The sequence below is a fragment of the Doryrhamphus excisus genome, linkage group LG22 (assembly GCF_037039965.1).
Source record: "Doryrhamphus excisus strain RoL-2023G ecotype Guam linkage group LG22, RoL_Dexc_Guam_v1.1, whole genome shotgun sequence".
In the NCBI taxonomy this organism is placed as follows: Eukaryota; Metazoa; Chordata; class Actinopteri; order Syngnathiformes; family Syngnathidae; genus Doryrhamphus; species Doryrhamphus excisus.
This window is the reverse complement of record NC_136378.1, coordinates 3,010,118-3,018,174: the sequence shown is the minus strand read 5'-3', so window position 1 is coordinate 3,018,174 and position 8,057 is coordinate 3,010,118.

Sequence of the window (8,057 nt, the reverse complement as noted above, 5' to 3'; positions counted from 1 at the left end):
AGAAAATTTAAATTTGTTCTGGTGTGTGCTGCAGTAAAGCAAATACTTACAAGTATTTTTACTTGCAAATAGTATCTGTACTGTACACTCAGGTAATGCAGGTGTGTGCTTCGTCCTTGCTTGAATATGTTTCATAACCATGTCAATAAAGCGGCCTCAGTAAAATGGAATGGAGACAGCTTCCCGGCCTGGTGCCAAACGTTGACTTTATCACCTTTGTAACTGCTACCCCTTCTGGATATTCATGCTTAAAAATCTGCTGCTGAGGATCATTAACCGAGGCAACATCCACTACAGTACACAAAACGATAAAAGAAAATGACAGGATTTTACTGTGCTTATATGGCTTTATAGCACCAATATGTACTGCTGTTTAAGCATTGAGCTGTTTACATACAGTACAACTCCCTCATTGGCTATGCCATTAGCAACACATGCACAATCTAATGACAAACAATATGACTGTGTATTGTGTAGCTACATTAGCCTAATATTTTAATATGCTCTCATGATGCAGTGCTAATGATGCAGAGTTCAATAATGATGCAAGCTTCAAAATGAACCATGCACAATAACGAGGATATTGCTATGAATTGTAATACGGTGGAACCTTGGTTAACATACGCCCTGGTTAGCCTTTGTTTTGGTTTACTTGGAATAATTTTACCACAAAATGTCCATGTTAGCATCATGCTAGCATGATGCAAGCTTGAAAATGAACCACGCACAATAACAAGCATATTGCTATGAATTGTAATACAGTGGAACCTTGGTTAACGTACGCTCTGGTTAGCCTTTGTTTTGGTTTACTTGGAATAATTTTACCACAAAATGTCCCTGTTAGCATCATGCTAGCATGATGCAAGCTTGAAAATTAACCATGCACAATAACGTACACCGTGGTTAGCTTTTGTTTTGGTTTGCTTGGAAAATTGTACCACAAAATGTCCCTGTTAGCATCATGCTAGCATGGTGCAAGCTTGAAAATGAACCATGCACAATAACGAGCATATTACTATGAATTGTAATACAGTGGAACCTTGGTTAACGTACGTTCTGGTTAGCCTTTGTTTTGGTTTGCTTGGAAAATTTTTACCACAAAATGTCCCTGTTAGCATCGTGTTAGCATGATGCAAGCTTGAAAATGAACCATGCACAATAACGTACACCCTGGTTAGCTTTTGTTTTGGTTTGCTTGGAAAATTGTACCACAAAATGTCCCTGTTAGCATCATGCTAGCATGATGCAAGCTTGAAAATGAACCATGCACAATAACAAGCATATTGCTATGAATTGTAATACAGTGGAACCTTGGTTAACGCACGCCCTGGTTAGCCTTTGTTTTGGTTTACTTGGACATTTTTACCAGAAAATGTCTCTGTTAGCATCGAGTTAGCATGGAAACCCGAACTGGAAGTCATTTTTTCTCATATCTGTCGCAACATCTGTACATAGCCAGCTGCCATTTGACACCCCTGCACAACCTGAAGCTCCGTGGTTCTCAGGATGGTCTGACTGTGCCTTGCTTATGCAGCTCAACAATCCGAGCGCGTTCAAAGAGAGAAAGCTTTCTTGCCTTTGCCATCAGGAGATCATGACTGTGAATCAAAAATAAAATGACATTAAATACACGGTTTTTCCAAGATTTGGGGATTTAAAAGTTCCGGTCTTGAACAACCAATTTCATTTTAACGCTTGTTTGCAATAAATAATTTTTGTCTCACTCCCGGCGCGGTGGTTATGTGGTTATGGTCCTGCCACGTAACATCCACTTAGTGTCCACGTCTTTACTCGAGGAATGTTGGAGTGTCTGGACCAGTCACACGGCTCATCTTGCACTGCCCTTAACCACATCCGCCTTAATGAGATGAACGACAAGAGAGTCGTGTGAACAAAGCACCTCTTCGTTTTCATACTGCACAAATCCACCGTCACTGCTCTTTTTCTGTGCAAAATGTTTGCATGTTCTCATTATTGTCGCCCTGAGTCTGTATTAAATGTATTAGATCCACTCATGAACAGCATTTCAATGATGTTTCAGAGAACGTAATTGAGAGCCGGCAGAGTCAGTCGCCAAAGAACTGCATTCCTCCCCAGGCTTAAAGGATTAATACAGCACAGTATAATGATGTTTGCACCATGACTTTCTTATCCACTATCCACGATAAGGATCAAATGTTCCTAGCAAGACTTCAATGAAATGAAAATGACCTTTACTTGACTCATTTTCACTTTTAATATGTATAATGTCTGGCACTTGACTTGGCACTTGAATGCAACATGAATGGATCATCGGTTACAATGAACACACAATGTGTACATACCAGCTTGTTATGTCAACCAGGACTGCACAGTAATACAACAAAGATAACTAGTAATGCAGGATGAACGAGTCAGTCGATGTAAATGTTCGAACAACACAACTCTACACTAAGTACACAGCAAATTTCTGTGCCCTGTGATTGGCTGGCTGGCCGGCCACCAGTCCAGGGTGTACCCCGCCTCTTGCCCGAAGACAGCTAGGATAGGCTCCAGCACCCCCCGCAACCCTCGTTATGATAAGTGGTAGAAAATGAATGAATGAGTTCTCCTCCTATTTTGTGTGGAAGTGGTAACTTTTTGGCTTCTTATTTTGTCTTTCCCCACCCTTGGCCATCTATGTGTGGAGTTTGCATGTTCTCCCCGTGCATGCGTGGGTTTTCTCCGGGTACTCCGGTTTCCTCCCACATTCCAAAAACATACTAGGTAAATTGGCGACTTCAAATTGTCCATAGGTATGAATGTGAGTGTGAATGGTTGTTTGTCTATATGTGCCCTGTGATTGGCTGGCCACCAGTCCAGGGTGTACCCCGCCTCTCGTTCAAAGACAGCTGGGATAGGCTCCAGCACCCCCACGACCCTCGTGACGATCAGCGGTAGAAAATGAATGAATGAATGAGTTCTCCTCCTATTTTGTGTGGAAGTGGTAACTTTTTGGCTTCTTATTTTGTCTTTCCCCACCCTCCGCCATCTCTGTGTGGAGTTTGCATGTTCTCCCCGTGCATGCGTGGGTTTTCTCCGGGTACTCCGGTTTCCTCCCACATTCCAAAAACATACTAGGTAAATTGGCGACTTCAAATTGTCCATAGGTATGAATGTGAGTGTGAATGGTTGTTTGTCTATATGTGGCCACTTGCGACCAGTCTATGGTGTACCCCACCTCTCGCCCCAAGACAGCTGGGATAGGCTCCAGCACCCCCCCCCCCGAGGAAAAAGCGGTAAAAAATGAATGAATGAATGAATATCGTACACAGTAAAATGTTCAGTGTAATAATTTTTGCATATAAAATTAATGTCAACTCTAAATAGTGTTAATAAAGTGTTAATAAAATTAACTATATATTGAGTGTTGGCTTTTAACACCGGTTAAGATTTACTATTAAAATCAACTCCATTCGATAGTCATATTTTACTCACACAAAGTGATACACGTAGTTTTAGATATTTTTAGATATTAGTTACTAGTTATACTAGTTATTAGATACTAGTTATTAGTTATTATTATCCTTACACACTTTGTTGCGTATTTCCTGTCAGTTCGCTAAACGCGCATCAGCAGGATGTGGCTCCAGTGAGTTGAGCACATCCAGCTCAGCAGTCACATCTTGTGGTGGTTGTGGTGTTGGGGGGTGAGGAGGGTTGGGGGGGTCTTCTCATCATCATCCACATCTGTTTAATGTTAGGTGCTGGGGGCCTGTGCAGGAGGGCTCGACCACACTTCTTGACTTCCCTCTCGGTGGGGGAAGAGCAGGAAAATGCCAGATGAACACCGCAGAGACACGCCAGTCTAATGACTGAGTAAAAGCCAAAACACTACAAATAGCAGAAATGTTATCTCTGACAGGCTGGAGTACACAGACGTCTACAGTGTAACCTAATCTGCAAACAGAACCACTATATACTGTAGTTCTTACTGTACAGTATCATATACTCTAAAAGGAGTACTTTAACCGGGGCATACATGACATATTTGCACAACGATGAGCCAATTCAAGAAACAATACAAGCAGTTGATGTTTGCTAAATACAAGGATGAAGAGTCTTGAAAAAAATTAAAATTAAAATTAAAATTAAAATTAAAATTAAAATTAAAATTAAAATTAAAATTAAAATTAAAATTAAAATTAAAATTAAAATTAAAATTAAAATTAAAATTAAAATTAAAATTAAAATTAAAATTAAAATTAAAATTAAAATTGGAAAGCAGGAAGTGAACAAATGTAACAGTTACTGATTGCAAAAGTACCAGATGGAGGGGTAGCATTTAATAAGCTTTGCTTCTTCCTACTCCTTTTGGACATGTGGAACTGTGAACTGATTATGTGACAAAAATAAAATAAAATAAATTAAAAAATAATAAAAACACTTAAACTATATTAGGAAAGCAGGAAGTGAACAAATGTACCAGTTACTGATTGTAAAAGTACCAGATGGAGGGGTAGGATTTAATAAGCTTTGCTTCTTCCTACTCCTTTTGGACATGTGGAACTGTGAACTGATTATGTGACTAAAATAAAATAAAAAATAATAATAAAAATAAAAAAACTTAAACTATATTAGGAAAGCAGGAAGTGAACAAATGTAACAGTTACTGATTGTAAAAGTAGCAGATGGAGGGGTAGGATTTAATAAGCTTTGCTTCTTCCTACTCCTTTTGGACATGTGGAACTGTGAACTGATTATGTGACTAAAATAAAATAAAAAATAATAATAATAATAAAAATAAAAAAACTTAAACTATATTAGGAAAGCAGGAAGTGAACAAATGTAACAGTTACTGATTGTAAAAGTAGCAGATGGAGGGGTAGGATTTAATAAGCTTTGCTTCTTCCTACTCCTTTTGGACATGTGGAACTGTGAACTGATTATGTGATGCATTCAATTGTAATCTGATGCATGTTCAAATGAAATTAAACCATTACCTCTACCATATTTCTGTCAGCATATAATGCATGAAGTATAACTCCTGTTACATAACATCAGCCTGCTGATTTGATTTGTGACGGACCCTTATCCCTTAACAGCGCTGGTACTGTAACCCCATCCCCATGCAGCCACTAGACATTCATGAGTGATGTTTACTTGAGGACATGTCTCGGTCCCATGCCGGACAACCCCGTTACCGCCTAAAAAACCTGCAGTCGCTTTGGCGAGTTCACCTCCGGGCCAGCTCACGGTGAATCAGGCCCAGATGTGGCTGCGTATATCTGGGAGACGTAGAGAGAACCCACCCAGCTACAGACGTCAGAGGGGGGCCACCTACAATTCCCTTAGGTTATGTCATTTTATATGAAAGGCCATAATCCAAGTGTATCTTAGTCATATGTTTGGAGATGTTAACTTAAACAAGTTGAGATACAGTGGAACCTTGGTTAGCGTACGGGATGGTACGTGTGAACAACAATGAAAGGGAAAAATGAGTATTTAAGGTGACCTTTGCCTTCGCTGAAAACACGATGAGGCGGTGAGACACTACACAGACACCGACTTCCTGTTTTGTCATGAGTCATTTCTTCAATTCGCCTACTTTATCATAAAAATGCTAGCATAGCTAGCATGATTTCTTGTGCATTTTGTGTTCAGTTGTGTTGTCATTGACTAATATTTACATTTATTCATTCATTCATTCATTTTCTACCGCTTATCCTCACGAGGGTCGGGGCGGGTGCTGGAGCCTATCCCAGCTGTCTTCGGGCGACAGGCGGGGTACACCCTGGACTGGTGGCCAGCCAATCACAGGGCACATATAGACAAACAACCATTCACACTCACATTCATACCTATGGACAATTTGGAGTCGCTAATTAACCTAGCATGTTTTTGGAATGTGGGAGGAAACCAGAGTACCTGAAGAAAACCCACGCATGCACGGGGAGAACATGCAAACTCCACACAGAGATGGCTGAAGGTGAGGAAAGACAAAATAAGAAGCCAAAAAGTTACCACTTCCACACAAAATAGGAGGAGAACTCATTCATTCATTTATTTTCTAACGCTTAGCCTCACGAGGGTTGCAGGGGGTGCTGGAGCCTATCCCAGCTGTCTGGGTACACCCTGGACTGGTGGCCAGCCAATCACAGGGCACATATAGACAAACAACCATTCACACTCACATTCATACCTATGGACAATTTGGAGTCGCCAATTAACCTAGCATGTTTTTGGAATGTGGGAGGAAACCGGAGTACCCGAAGAAAACCCACGCATGCACGGGGGGAGAACATACAAACTCCACACAGAGATGGCCGAGGGTGGAATTGAACCCTGGTCTCCTAGCTGTGAGGTCTGCGCGCTAACCACTCGACCACCGTGCCGCCTATTTACATTTATTTGACAACTTAAAACACTTAAATGCGATAAACATACAAAATATACCAGCATAGACCAGCATGTTGTGGTTTTGTGTGTGATTTCCATGATGTATGGGAATTAAATCAATATTCTTGTTGTGTTTTTCAATTACTTTTCAACCTCCCTGCATATTTAAACCGGGTGTCTAAACCGTAGGTATTTCTTTAGCATTTGAAAAAAACTAATCTGATAGGAAAAGTGTTTCTATGCGAGTACGTGTGTCTTGACACTTTACCATAAAATCCTTTAAAGTGACACTTGAGAGGATTTCCTGCGCAAAGCCTTTCAACCACTCCCATAAGCTTTGGATGAAAGTCCACTAGTTGCTCTTAAAAGCTGACCTTTATACGCATTTTAACTTCTTTTCTGGGGAAGTTATTTATGATAGTATGTTCGCTGACTGGGAATTTCATCACAGTGGCACATCTAAACTATGTCATATGGGTGTGAGGAATAATAATAATTAAAAAAAAAAAGCTTTATTGTTTTTGGGTTGCCAGGGAAAGTGCACTGACTTCATTATATTGAAGATGAGAGCATGTGTTTGTGTGTGTGGGTCACCCAGGCGGGGTGGTGCTTACTGCCACACATCTGGGAGTGAGCATAGAAAAAGGGAGGGCGTTTTGAGTCCACGTCATGTCGGGCCAAGAGAAGTAGAGAGAGCCATCTGTATTATGTCATGACTACCAGCACACTCCACCCTTTGCTCCACTTCCCTTTTTTTTCCCCACCCACTCATGTTTGACTGCTTGGGTGTGTTTGGATTCACTGACCATGTAGATCGCAAATGGCCGTCACAAAAGCTTTGCATTGAATTATATTACGGTTGTTTCTCTACTTCTTGTCCCACATTTGTCGGCATCATTTGATGCTCACCTTCACTCAGGTAACGCCAGCTGAAAACCAGACGTGGACGTCCAAAAGCCTGTAATTACATAAATATGTTCCCTTCAGCCATTACAAGAACATAAGTCAAAGTTCAAAAAATGATGGGCTTGGTGACTTTTCGGGAAGGTAACTAAGTATGTAGTAAGGACGTAAGACTTTTTCAAGCCGGATAAAGGGAATATTTTTCTTACCCGAATAGTTCATGCTTTTCACTTACTGGAGACGAAAGTGAAGTCAGCAAACACACACAAACAAGCAACGAGTGAAGGCCTGGCAAAACAGCTGCAGGGGATTAGTTACTGGATGTGTCCAGTATGGCCGAATAAACAAGCAAAGCTATCAAATGTACTAAAGCATGGGTCTCAAACATGCGGCCCGCGGGCCAAATGTGGCCCACAGGACACTAGTTTGAGGCCCCCGCCTTGATATGAAAGTTTAATGTTAGTGCGGCCCGCGCAAGTTTGATATGGATGCTGTATGGTATCATGTACAAATTATTACGTTTGATTAATGTTCATGTTAAAGGTTAAATAACTGTTAATAGTTATCCTCCCTATCCGTGTGGAAGTGGTAAGTTTTTGGCTATTTAAGTTTAAAGGAAATAACTTGAAGGCTACCGTTTAGGTCGCTAGCTCTCTAGTTTGCAAGTTAGCATGTGTCTCAAGACACTGCAGTTGCGCAATATGTTGTAAATCAGGGGTCTCAAACACGCGGCACGCAGGACACTAGTTTGAGGCCCTCGCCTTGATATGAAAGTTTAATGTTAGTGCGGCCCTGCG